Source organism: Giraffa tippelskirchi, chromosome 7 (assembly GCF_054371585.1).
Source record: "Giraffa tippelskirchi isolate mGirTip1 chromosome 7, T2T-mGirTip1v1.2.pri, whole genome shotgun sequence".
Taxonomy (NCBI): domain Eukaryota; kingdom Metazoa; phylum Chordata; class Mammalia; order Artiodactyla; family Giraffidae; genus Giraffa; species Giraffa tippelskirchi.
In genome coordinates, this window is record NC_137281.1 from 20,845,197 (window position 1) to 20,859,477 (window position 14,281).

The 14,281-nt window shown below is 39.1% G+C and overlaps 1 protein-coding gene and 1 long non-coding RNA gene across 2 annotated transcripts in view; one reads left to right on the plus strand and one right to left on the minus strand.

Moving 5' to 3' along the window:
- The window catches only part of ZNF536 (zinc finger protein 536), a 443,099-nt gene that overhangs the window by 80,974 nt on the left and 347,844 nt on the right, over positions 1-14,281 (minus strand). The gene's annotated exons all lie outside the window — the stretch shown is intronic.
- Positions 8,554-10,722, plus strand: LOC145512442 (uncharacterized). The gene is made up of 3 exons (XR_014058505.1): positions 8,554-8,614; positions 10,173-10,294; positions 10,392-10,722. It is a non-coding gene; the product is annotated as an uncharacterized LOC145512442 (long non-coding RNA).

A 14,281-nucleotide genomic window follows, 5' to 3' on the forward strand; every position in this document is an offset into this window, starting at 1 on the left:
GAGCTCTCTCGGGCTCAGATTTCATCTCATATGGACTGCTTGATGAGTCTGGAGATGGAAAAGGATACTTGATTTTGGCCTCTGGGATCACCCCTGAGGAACAAGGAACTCACCCCACTCATAATAGGGAGAAGCTGAGCCTCATCCCCGGCAGCCCCTTCCTAAAACTCTGGGATGAGAGGACTAGTCAATTCCCCCCAAAAGGTCTTCGAATCATCTGTAATGATTTATACAGGAAATTATCCAAATCTAACTGCTTCACTCTTGGCAAAAATTTTGCTTTTTAATCTAGTATCTTAAAACCTCCTAAACTGATCCTCCTCCCCCTCCTCTACCCAACAAGTGTGTTAGATGCTGTTCTTCAAACCTTAACTAAAAATACTTTCGAAAGACAAATGTGATATTCTAAATGTCACCGCCGAAAACTATAATAGCAGTTATTTTCTATTTATCACAAATATTGTCTGATGCTCTGTATCTAAAGAATACTCTTCATTAGAAAGGTCCTTCCTTTTGTTCACTGTTTCTAAAAATAGAAAGACTATTATAAAAAGTAAAACCCTGCTACAGGTGACACAAATCTTTCCCATCAGACTTTTTATTTTTTATTTTTATTTTTGCCAGAATTGGGGTAGCACATTATGATGAGGATTCAAAAAGAATAATTAAAGTTCTACATGGACACAGATCTGCCTCAGGGAGGACCTTTTATGTTGTTTTGCATTTTGCATGTCATTCAAAAGGTTTGCAACTGGGAAATGATATTGAACTAAAATAAGACAAGAACACATTGACTGAAATTATACCCTGTCCAATGAGTTGACACCCCTTCAGACAGCTCACCGCGATGGCTCTGGAGCCACCACAGCTCTACGTGTGGGTGACATTTAGACTCTGCACAGTGGCACAGGGAAGACGCAGTCTCCGAGTGGGGAGCGTGGATGGTGGAGGAAAAGCCTAGGCTCACCTGGCACCTGCAAGTCGTCCATCGGCTGGATGAACAGGAGTCGTAGCCAAGCAGCTCCACTGGCCCTTCCGGTACCCAGTGTACTTTCTCTGGTTTGGACCCACATAGTATTCTGCTTCGAGGGGTTAATACTTAGCAATAATAAAGTTTCACAAGATCCCGATGTCTGGGAGTAGAGTGGAGGCTACCACTTGAAATAGGACCTGTGCTCTCCGGTTTTCCACAGTGCCTACCGCTCCCTATCGTGACTTGTCATTGAGACTGAGTGTCAGCCAGCATTTATCCTTACATTTGGAGTGTTCTTTTTACTATAGTAAAGAAACATTTCTGTTTACTTGTACTGTTCCTTTAAAAAAAAGGATTAAAAAAAGAAGAAAATTTATAGGTGAAGCAGCATGCTTTAAGTAAGATACAACAAAGGACTCTTCTTTGTGAAATTGAAGACTATCCCTATAGATATATATATATAAATGTCAAGCCCAGGTCAATCATTTATGCCACTTGCCTGGCACCTCTGGGCATTTATTGATCACCTACTATGTGCCAGGCACTGCTCTAGATATCAGAGCTATCAGCTAGCAAGACTGCTCTGTTGCTCAGTCATGTCCGACCCTTTGTGACCCCATGGACTGTGGCCTGCTAGACTCCTCTGCCCGTGGAATTTTCCAGGCAAGAATTCCACCTACTATGTGCCAGGCACTGCTCTAGATATCAGAGATATCAGCTAGCAAAGCAAAGAAAAATTTCTTCCCCAGGGAGCTTGTGCCACTACAGGGAAGGGCAGGAAATTAAAAAGTACATAGACGTGAGAAATAAAGGATTCATATGCATGCTACAAAGTAAAACATGCTAAAATGGAAAAATCGAACAGAAAAAGAATACTGGGAGTGCATGGAATGGAATCCAGCTTTGAATACGCATTTGAGTTTGTGAGCTCTCGGCTTTGCTCTTTCTGCCTTTGTGACCCCCATCAAATCTCCTGCTGGAAGTCTTCCCTGACCACCTTCTCTCATGCCTATCTCTGACTTCTCTGAGGGACAACAGCACTGACTACAGGCCATGCACACTGGTCCTAAGGAAGAATATGCATTGAGCTGCTTCGGGGACCTGGGTCTTCCACTTGGTACCGTAGGGGAAGTGGAGTCCCTGTGCTTCACAAGCTTAATCTAATCTGGGGATGAAGCAAGTATATAAGCTACTCTCATGAAAGAAAATACTGAGCATTATAAAAGAGGTTGAAAATAAATAGTAGCTGAAGTTCAGTGTGGGAGGCATTGCCTGAGCCAGAATGTGAGGTGCATTGAGGTCCTCCCATTTCTTCACTGCTCCACTGAGCTCCTGTCTTGGACTCCCACCTGACAAGATGCAGTCAAGTCTTCTCATTCTGCACTCAGGGCCTCAGCCTCTTTCCAACCCAATTTCCCCTATTTCATTTCCTCCAGTCACCTCATCAGATGCCTCAGCTAATGCTGACACCAGAATAAAAGGCATCAGAAGCATAACTACCAAAAAAAAAAAAAAGAAAGGAAAAAGAGAGAATATATATCAAAAGAGAAATTTCTCCAGGAATGGATAAGAATGTATTGAAACTTGACATGCAATAATGCTCAACTTGCATACACAATAATGAAAATAGAAGGTCTTTGAAACAGAGCGTAAAAAAGAGATACAAAGAATCAAAATATAGACAAACAAACAGGAGAAGGACCTAGGGATGGAAAAAAAAAATAAAATCACTTTTCCAAAATAAAGAATAAAATAAAACAAAGCCATTCTTTAGAAATAAAAGTCTCACTAGAAGCAGAATTAGTTAAATCAACACTGCTGACAACACAGAGATATATATTTCAGTCCTCAAAGAAAGGAAAGGAATCTTGGGCTGAAGAAGTACTCAAGTCAGGAAATTCTGATGCACTTTAGATTTCAAGAATAAAATAAAAAAAAACACTATAGATTCCATATTAAAACAATAACAAGTAAACAAGCAAATAAAACAAAAATAATAAATCAACAAAAGGTTTGAGAATACTATTCATATATAACGTTATACAAAGGTAACCATTACAATATTTAGTATACTACTTTTCTATACCATTGGTGAAAAAAGATATATAATCACACACACAACAAAACAAAGAAAGCTCAGATAATAAATATAGCAGAAGACGGGAAACAAAATATTAAGTCAGAAGAAAAGTTAAAGTACAATCATAGTACTAGAACCAAATGTATTTTTTATATCAATAAGTATAAATGGGCTAATCTTACCTATTATGAGAAAACAAACTTACAGAAAAGGAAACAAAATATCATGCTGCATATTTGACTCATCTGAGGCAAAGTGACTCAGAAAGATTAAAATTATGATGATCGGTAAAGACACACTATGAACACACACTATAAAAGAAATTAGGGTTTTAATAATTTTACCAGGTAAATTGAAGTTTAACGTGGTGGTGACTTAGTCACTAAGTCATGTTCCACTCTTTGCGACCCTATGGACTGTAGCCCACCAGGCTCCTCTGTCCATGGGATTTCCCAGGCAAGAATACTGGAGTGGGTTGCCATTTTCTTCTCCAGGGGATCTTCTTGATCTTTCTGACCCACGTCTCCTGTGTTTCCTGCTTGGCAGGCAGATTCTTTACCACTGAGCCACCTGAGAAGCCCATATGTTTAAGGTAAAAGTATTTAACCAGACCAGTGAAGCACCTCATAATGATCAATTGAAGAAGACACACAAAGATCTAGGTTGGTCACTGTGCTCCAAAATATTGAGAAAGCAAAAACCAAAAAACAGGACAACAACAACAACAAAGAATTTTTTTAAAAAGCCGAAGTTACCAAAACAAAATAGTAATAGAGAACTTTCACTCATGCTCAGTCCACCACAGTCAGGTAGATAAAAATTAGAAAGGCTATACAAAATAAAAGTAGTATAATTGATACAGTAAGTCTAATAGACATCTGTCAAACTCCATCCTCTTAAAATAGAAAACGTACACTCTTTCCAAATGCCTGTAGGACATGAACAGAACAATGGACCACAAAGAAAATTGATGCAACACCAAAATCTGGGATAGATCACAGTGTCTGTGCAGTATCTATATGAATCTAGATATTAATACCTAAAATAGGAAACACAGCAAAACAACAGAAAAGCACATGGAAAGCCTTTTAAAGATGAAAGTTACTTGAGGTAGAATAAAAATTAAAAAGAAAATTGCAGAATCTCTGGTTTAAGAATAATCATTGCATATCAAGGGAGTTAAAGCTATAACGAAGGAAAGTCATAACCTTTAAAACATAGGTTATTCAGTAAAAAAGCGTGGACATAAGTAAGCCAAGCATTCAATTCACAATGAAAAAAAGAGGAACTAAATATATCTTACTAAAGTGAAAAGAATTATTAGAATGACAGAAGACATTAATGAAAAACATCTAATGAATAAATATCTTTGTAGGGGAAACACAATAAAATAGATAAATCTCTAGCTATCTCAGTGGTTCTCAGCTAGGGAAAATTTTTTCCCCTAGGTGACATTTTGCAACGTCCAGAGGTATTTTTTGGTCATCACAGTTAGGGAGCTGCTTGGGCACCTCATGGGTAGAAGCCAGGAATGCTGCTGGGCATATGATAGTGCCCAGGACAGTCTAACGGCGAAGAATTACCCACTAAAGTGTCAATGATGCTGAGGCTGAAAAACTCTGAGTTGTCTTAATAAAGACAAAAGAAGGAAAGCAGAGATTCACAAAATTAGAAATAACAATATGGATATAACTACAGGAAAAAAGAAATACTAAAATATAGAGAAAATAATACATTACTTCATTTTGTGCAACTAATTTTAAGTGGATAGAATGAATTTTTTTTTGAAAGCAGAAATTACCAGAGTTAACAACAGAAGAGAAAGAGGTCAATTACCATGAAGAAAAACACTGAGCGAATTGTCAGAGAGTGATCTCAAAAATGCACAAGGCCCAGATGTTCTCACAGGTTAATTCTACCAGGCCCTCAAAAACAAAATGATATCAATGCTAGTTAACTGTTTAAGGGCTTAAAGAGAGAAGGAGAATCTCCTAATTCCTTTCTAGAGGTGTCATAACACTGACATCAAAACCTGACAAAGACATAACAAGCAAGAAAAGCATAAATCAATCATACTTTTCAACAGCAATGCAACAAATCCTAAATGTTTTTAAAAGTAGACTTCTGCAGCAGTGCATTAAAAAGGATAACAGGCTTCTGTCAAAGAGGGTTGATTCCATAAATTAAAAGGTGTTTTACTATTAGGGAACCAATTAATATAACACACTATGTTCACAAATTATCAAAGAGAGAAAAAATATTTTATCATCTCCACAAATCTGTAAGAGGCATTTATAAATTTAAATACAAATCTCTGCTTAAAATAAATAATTAACAAAGAGTAATACATGTGTATTTTTGAAGCATACATATAACAAGATGCTTAATGCGGGAATGCTCAAATCATGCACACTGCGATACAAACAGGCTCTCTACTGCACATCATTAATGAACATTTTTCTCAAACATATTAGTCATTGCAGTGGAGAAGGAAAAAGAAATATGAGATTCTAAATTTGTTTTAAAAGGGAAGATTATTATCAGTTGTAGGTAATATGATTCCTACATTAAGAATACTTAAGAGAAACTACTAAAAAAATATTAGAAACAATAGGACAATTCAGCAGTGTGGCTGGTTGTAAAATGAATATTCAAAAATCAGTATTTTTTATTAATCCAAACAATAACCAATTAGTGAAACATAATTGAAGAAACGGTTTGATTTACAGTGCAATGCAATGTGAGGAAGAGAGAAGTGAGAGGAGAGAGAGAATACCTAGAAATAAACCTAAATATAAATTTTAGGGCCTATACAAATAAATAAAAACAAACAATTGTTTCCAATGACTGAGCAACACAAATGGAAAGCCCCAGTTTGCTCTTGGGTATAAGACGCTAAGCCGTAACAATAGCAATTCTCCTTATACGTTTATAAGCTTATTGTATTTCCTCATCCCTCCACCTCTAAAAATATTCTCCTGAGTATTTTAAGACTAAAAATCATAAAGCAAGCATGAAAATATATACTGAAATTCTGAAGGAGAGAAAGACTTACCAGATACAGCATTAAATTATACATATAGCCATTAATACAATTTGGAACAGGTAGAGAAATAGGCAGGTCAGCTGAGTAAAGTGTACAGAAATGAGTGTAAATGCATTTGAGAATCTAGTCAATCTAAAGGTGCCTTTTTAATCAGTGAAAAAAAAGATTTATTTTAATAAATGTTATTTAGTTAACTGGCTAGCCCCTGGGTTAGGGGTAGGATAAAAAGTAACAGTGGAACCTTAATTCTCTTCCTATACCAAAATAAAATCAAGATGATTAAAAATCTAAAGACAAAAATAATAATCATAAAAGATAACTTAAGAGATTAATATAAAATCCAGGAGTGAGTCACAGAAGCCATAGTATGACAGCTAAATCTAAGTATAAAAAAATCTAAAACCTACCTCAGTAAGATAAAAAAATTATAAACAAAATCGAAAGGCATATGACAAACTGGGAAAAATATTTATAACACAAATGACAGAAAAGGGCTAATTTCTTTAATATATAATAAGCTCTTGCAAATCAGTGAGAAATATATCAATCATTCAATAGAAAAAAAAAGAAAATGATATGAGAAAACAATTCACAGAGAAAGAAATTAAACGACTTGTAAACATATGGAAAGATGTTCAATGTCACTCATAATTAAAGACATGCAAATAAAAACAATGGGAAACCTATCAGATGGGCAAAGGCTTCCATCTTTGACTTGAGCAGTTCTACTTCCTAGAATTTGTCTTAAAGGAATCTCTCATTCCTTCTCTCTCTCTCTCTCATCTAAGGTGACCGGTTACAAAACAAAAATTTAGATAGATAGAGATTTTAGGTAGATATATATTCGATATTGGGCTTCCCTAGTAGCTCAGTGGTAAAGAATCTGCCTCCAATGCAGAAGACTTGGGTTCAGTCCCTGGGTGGGGAAGATCCCCTGGAGAAGGAAATAGCAACCCATTCCAGTATTCTTGCCTGGAGAATCCCAAGGACAGAGGAGCCTGTTGAGTTACAGTCCAGGGCATTGCAAAGAGTTGGACGTGACTTAGCAACTAAACAACAACCACAATATTAGATATTAGACATATATACACATATATGTACACACTTTTTCATCAGCAGGGGACTGTTTGTATAAATAATGGTGAATCTCCACAAAGGAAATAGGAACTCGATGAAATCATTAACAAAACTATGGGAGATATGGAAAGATATGCATGCTACATTGATTAAGGAGCAAAGCAAGGTATGTTTCAAGTTGTGTTTAAAAATGAGTGTACATATACTCATATTTATTTGTGTAGACAATGTGTTGAAATATACATATTATTTATGGTGGTTAATCAATGGGGTTTTGCTAAGAGTTTGGGGTAAGAAGAAAACTCACTTCTCATTGTACAGGTATACTCTTTTGTATAGTTTGAGTTTTATGTGCATGTACTAAAACAAACAAAAAGCCCTTCTTGAGTGCTCAGAAAATGATAGAGGCACATCAAAAGGACACAGGAGCCAATCTGAAGGTGCTCCATGTGGCCAAAGCGCTGACAATTTGAACAACAAAATGATGATGCTAATGGATTTATAATGCACAGAATAAAAGAAGTATCAAGTAATATGACAAAAAGCAATTCAATGGGAGGGAAGGAACAGCTTTTCCTTATAAAGTAATTCCAAGTTAAGAAATGTAGGAGAAGGGATGGAAATAAAAAATCATAATTACAACATCATAGCAATAATTATTATAGGCAAGATTCACTAATGCATATAAAAAATTAGTGGACAAAAGCATGGGAATAAAAAGGACATTTGCTTTGTCTCAAAGGATCCCCACAAGATGCTTTTTCGTTACAAAGGAAAAAAATAATAACTCAAAACTAAGAAGACACCATCTTAACCCTGTGATCAGAAGTTAACATTGCCAGATATGTGGGGCCCTCCTGCCATGATAGACTGATGGCACACAGCATCACTCCCCTGACATTCTTGTCTAAAGTGACAAAATAGCAGACAAACCCAAACTGAGGAATGTTTTACAAAATAGCTGGTCAGTACTCTTTAGAAGTGTTCAGGTCACAAAAAATAAAGCATTACTGAAGAACTATCCCAGATTGGAGGAGACACATGGCAACTACAGGCAATGTGGGATCCTGGGTTGGATGCTGGCCCAGAAAAAGGATATCTGTGGGATGTCAGGGAGGTTTGAATAAGGTCTGTAGATTAGCTAATAATATTGTATGGAGGTTAATTTCCTGGTTTTGATAATCAAACTAAGGAAGTGTAAGATGTTAGCCTTTAGAAAACCCTGTACCGTTTTTACAACTAATTTTGTAAGTCTGAAATTATCTCAAAATAAAAAGATTTTAAAATATTCTTCCTAGAAGTCCCACTGGGACAAACAATGAAAGATACAAGATAGCTGACAAGTCAACAAGTCATGAAATCACAATAGAAGATTCTGGAACTTGTGGGGCCTCAGATGAGAATGCCATACTCAGAGATCGCAGTGGGGTGCAAAGAGGTCAGAAATCAGCTAAATCCCTTCAGAATAGAAACGTTGGATGTGTAACCTCAAGGGTCTGTTTGAGCCTTAAATGTAAATACTCATACCCATGGGTCTCGGTATCCTGTTGGGTTTGGAGAACAGGGCAGATTTTGAAACCATCTCCTTCCTACTTGAGCAGTCTTGGAAAGTAACTCACCTATTCACAGTTTCCCATTTCTGTAGCTGTAAAATCTGAGGCATAAAAGCCAGTGTAAGGTTAAAGGAATGCTCCTGAAAGCAGTGAATCCTTAAGATGAGAGGCTCATTCCATGATCTCAAATCCCTTTCGGAGGCTATAGTTATCGCCAAGAACACAAGACCTATCCTCAATCCAGAGTGCAAAGCCAGGAATCTGAAATGAGCATTCCAAAATGCCCAGCACCAAAGAGCAAAAGAAGGTTGGTGTATTGGAGCCTTGACTCCTAGCTCCCAGGGCTGCCACCAGTTCACGCTTAAGAGATGAAAATTATTTTGAAAACCAAGGCCAAAGGCCACGGGCATATATTTGCAGCAGATTATTGACACGAGTGTGCCATGGACCTAGCCAATCAGAAAGTAATTTTATAAACACTGTTATTAAACAGAAGGGCAATTACTTTAAGTACTGGAAAAATGTCAGGGTCATACATGAATTTTGTGGGTATCACATTTTATTTGACACTCGGTGGATCAATGACTCCAAGGAAATTTATTCAGAAATAATATGCACCATGTCACCAACCTTAATGCTAACTCCCCCCTCCCCCACAGATTGTCCAAATTTAGACAGAGGAATAATTTCTGATTTATTCAGTTTACTAAGTATCCAGAAATGCAGTCAAAGCTCTTTATACATACAAGTATGGAAGTAATTAAGGATTATGTGGTAAGTGTATGGTTTATATGACTGCATTTTAGAATAGACCCTTTTTATCTGTCTTTGTCAACTGAACAGAGCAGAGGTTCTAATGAACTATAATAAGAAGGGTAAGAGGGGCCCAAGGGCAGCTTCTCTGTGATGCCTGTTTATAAACTGAGTGGCCTTGAGGTCCTCTGAGTCCACGCTCCCCACACTTCAGATTTCTGCTGCGGTTGTATACGTTGCTACTGCCTTGGCAGTAGCATGAGTATAAGGGGAGGGGGAGCAGAGGAGCCTCCAGGAGCTAATGCTGCTTCCCATCACCTTGGAGGTCAGATTTCCTGCAGTGTCAAGTGGCCAGGTAGCTTTTTCCACCCAACAGAGCTTGGAGTGGCTCCCAGTGACTCCAGGGGTCCCCTGGCCTCCCTCTCACCTAACCCTGTCCTAGCAATGACTGATCTATTTTGCGTGAGTGGCCCTGTGCCTTAAAAGGCAGAGAGGCAGAGCATGGAGGGCATATAGTAGGCCCCCAATAAAGATACAGTAGATGGAAAAATGATTATCAAGTCTTCCGGGTTGGCAGATACAGCGAGAATAAATAAGAGGGACTTTTCAAGAAATGATGCCACATTTGGTAGAGCCTAATTTTCGATTAATTTCAAATACATTAATTCGGGCATTGCTATTCCTTCTCAGAGCTGGAGGCAGCTCCCTCTGGGTGTGGCCTTGCGCAGGTGAGTCCTCTCTAACCTCTCCATCCACTGCAACAATGACAGAACTTCCGTTGGTTGCCGAAGAAGCCGCCAGCCCTCAAAGAGGCAAGCTAAACACGTGGCCACTGGAGAGAAGGTGTCCTGAGGGATATAGGTCCCAAAACTGAGCTTCATGAAGCTCTGTTCCCTTCTGTTTCAACAGCTAAGCTTCCACTCTGCTCCCCATTCAGAGAGAAACTACACTGAAATACTTCCTCCTCAGGGTCAACTGGGAGGTGACTGCATGTGGTGGCCAAGCAGTCATCTATAGACCCCTCCGCTTCCCCGGCCCCTGATGGGGAGAGCCGCACAATGATGGGTGGCCCAGCAGGCCACTGAGGGGTTCCTTGAGGGAGGGGACCCGCCCAGCCCCAGGGGACCCGCCCAGCCCCAGGGGACCCGCCCAGCCCCAGGAGTGAAGGAGGACTAGTCTTGCCAGTCCTTTGAAACTGTCCTGCCAGGTGGGAATAAACATGGTTGCCTGTCCCCCAAAATAATTTAGGTTCATTTTTTTTTTTTTTTAGATCTACATAAATCAGAAACATAATTTTTTCATTTTAGTTGAAAAAGGAGATATGTGTTATCATGCCTACTATATTTGTTCATCTCCCCACTAGAAAGAAGCCTCTGAGGGGCTGGGGATGTACCTGTCTTTAATCTTTCTGTCCACATTGCCTAGCCGTAGTAGGTATTCAATAAATATCTATGGCATGAATAGGTGGATGAATGAATGAATGGGTAAATGAATGAATGAATGAGTGAACACCTTGAGGCCTTTGAATTACTTGGCTGTGAAGCAAAACCAGTTCTACTGTTATCATAGCTGTTGGCCAACCTAAAGATACAAGCCTCATCTCAGGCCATGACCATGAACCTGTCAATCATTTTCAAAAGTTTTATAATTAAGAAAATACTTTTTTGACTGTCTTTCAATGTGTGCTCACAATAACTCTGTCAGAGAGGCTTGGCAGGAATTGTCACACTCTTTGACAGCTGTGAAAACTGAGATTCAAAAACGTTAAGACCTAGTCACACAGTCCACAAGAAACAGTAGTAGAACTTAGATAACAAAAATACATTTGAAGCTCCTCATATACCAGCTCATAAGAAGTAATTAGAAATCATCTAGGAAGAAGACAAGATAAATTTTGTTGGGTCTTGGTGACTCATATACTTGATCATATTTCCATTTTTACAGTGACTGCTAGAAGTCTCAGTTCCTTATTGGTAGCCCATCTCTTAGAGGGCAAAGATTTTGTTTTAATTTTTTAAGTTGCCTTAATTCTTTTCTTAGAGCTAGGATGGAGCAGGGGTTTACAGTGTATGAGGAGGGGAGCAATGGAAGATAAAAGTAAAAAATGCAATTACACTCTTATGGTCCAGAAGCGATCACTTTCTTGGTTGCCATGTCCACCAAACCCAGCAAGCAGCCACCCGGATGCAGTGAGCAAAACCAGAGGAAGCCAGAAGTGGGCAGAGCATTTTTATCACCTGACCCTCTCCACTTCTAGGGCTGCTTCCTGGCTTTGAGATGAGAGTCCACACATCTCCCCGTGGCCACATGACAGTGTTAGTCTCTATTCACAGCTCCAAGGCCACATTCTGACTGAGATGCACATTCCTTATGAGACAGACTGGGGCGTGGGAGCTGGGCCCCTTTGCTGCAGTGCTCGCATCTGAATGAATGTCTCCTGGAGCAACAAAATACAAATAAACTATAAGGGACTAAAAATAATTGAGTGCATGTGCAGTTGGGGCAAATTATGGTCAATAAGGTACAAAAAGACCAGAAGCTCAACTGCCACTTTTGAATAGTGGGGAGCAAAAACTGGGTACTATGCAAAAACAGGATGTAACAGGTTTGGGCTCCTACACACACCACCACCAAAGGGGTGGGCAAACACCTAAACCACCCCTCTGGCCCAACCTCAGGACACATTCTTACCTTCACCCCGTATAAAAGCAGTTCATACCCCACCCACCCTGTTATTTCAAACAGGGGGAGTGAGCAAGGGAACCTGTTACTAGGATTTGCTTTCTCCTGTACAGCAGGGGTCCCAATAAAGCCTTACCTGAATTTTTGTCTGGCCTCTTATCAATTTCTGTTGATTAGGGAAGGCCAAGAATCTGGTCAGTATCACTTAGGCATCAAGGAAACTAGCCATGATGTCAGGGGAGTGAAGGACCTGCATCTTCTTTAGAGAGCGTCACAGGAGCCTTTCCCCAACAGAAGCTCAGCCAAACCAGCAGTTTAGGCCCCTCAAAAAGCCACAAAGAGAACTATGGTGACCCAGTGTCCGGGTTCCCAAGCTGCTAGGACCAATTAGTGCCAGAAACCACACCTGGCTTGACTATGTACTGCATGCTGGACCACTACTCAGTATGACTTGCTCTAAATCGGTTTGTAGCCACTTAGCCTACAGCTAGGTAGATAGTTGATGTCTTGTAAATGACCAGCCCTGACTGACTCTTTTGAAGGTTCAGAGTTGATTTATTTCCAACAAACTCTCATTCTCATACACATCAGATCACCCTATGCAACCCTCCTGGGTCTCTGCCACCTGCAGATGCCCAAGCCAAGCATTCACCTTCTCATTTCCCCAGAAAATGTTTACCTGCAAAACATGGTCCAGGTAACCACTTCCTAGAAATCCATTTTGTCGGCCCATAATTATCTTTGTCACATTTCAAGGTTCTTCTGGTCTAGCACTTGATGAAAAAGTGCATTTTCATATGAGTCATACCATTTAAGATTTTGTAAATATTATTCGTAACAAATCCATTTAGAAAAATCAATTTACTTTCTCTTTTATGAACTTATTGAATGAGTACAATTGTGCAAGTACACAAAAGATGCTTGGTGTGATATTGTTTGAAATAACAGATACACACAACAACCTAATATCCTGTATGAATGGGCATCAGCACAGGACTGGTTAAATAAATTACTGCACTAATATAATAGAATACTATGCAACTGGTGACAATACAAATTGAGACTAAAGTCAGTACTTACATCTACCTTATTCGTTTTAAGTGAAAAAAAGAAAATTGTAGAAAATATTCATTTTATGGTTATTGTCTAATCATAGTTATAAAAAAAAGAGTAAAAGGATACAGTAATACAGTCATATAAAACATATGCATATCTACCATATTATATACATATGCTTAGGAAAATTTTTTGTGATAGCATATGCTACCTTCACTTGTAAATGTAATTATTTAAGTAGAGAAGGGATGTGAAAGAAAAATTTGATGAACAAAGGAGCTTAATTAAAATTCACAATAAAAATAATCATAAAAATATCTTCATCACAAAATATCAATTAAAAATCTTCATTTTGCACTTTCCAAAAGAAAGCAAATTACACATGCATATTAAAAATCATTTGAGAGCAGGTTACCCAATCACCAAAAAAAAGTGGAAAAATATCTAATGGCATTTTGCAGTGTTTGCAATTCAGGAATCTTCAGTAAATAAATTTGAGAAAATCATTCCATCCATCATGGCGCTTCAAGGAAGCAAAAAGATCATTCGATGTAAGTTACTCAGTTTGCTGCTGAAGGAGAAACCCGGTGAGGAGGTTAAGCATTTACAGACAGCGGGGTGACGACTTGGCCTGGGGCTGGTGTGCCAGCATCACCCTGGGGAACCTCTGAGCCAGCCTAGGCACCCACTCTGACATTCATCTTCCTTTCCCTTTTCTGTTCCAGCCAGCGGCCCTTTCTAGCATGCCCCCTCACCTGTTCGTGGACCCTTCGCCGACAGCCACCCCCAATGTGTGATGCACATTGACTTAACTGGCGCAGCAGCCAGCACTTTACAGGGACCCTCCTCCTACCCCGCCACTTCTTCCATGAGGTAATCACGCAACCCTCTTTTTATAGCGAAGGGAAATGAGGTGTGGAGAGGCTGATTTTCTCAAGATCACAGACTGGAAAGGGTTCCAGCTGAACAGGAGTCCACACTGTTGGCCTACAGAGCCCAAGCTGCTTCCACCCTCCCCCTTGTGCACAGGTTTCAATTCCATTCACACTCAGGTCCAATCC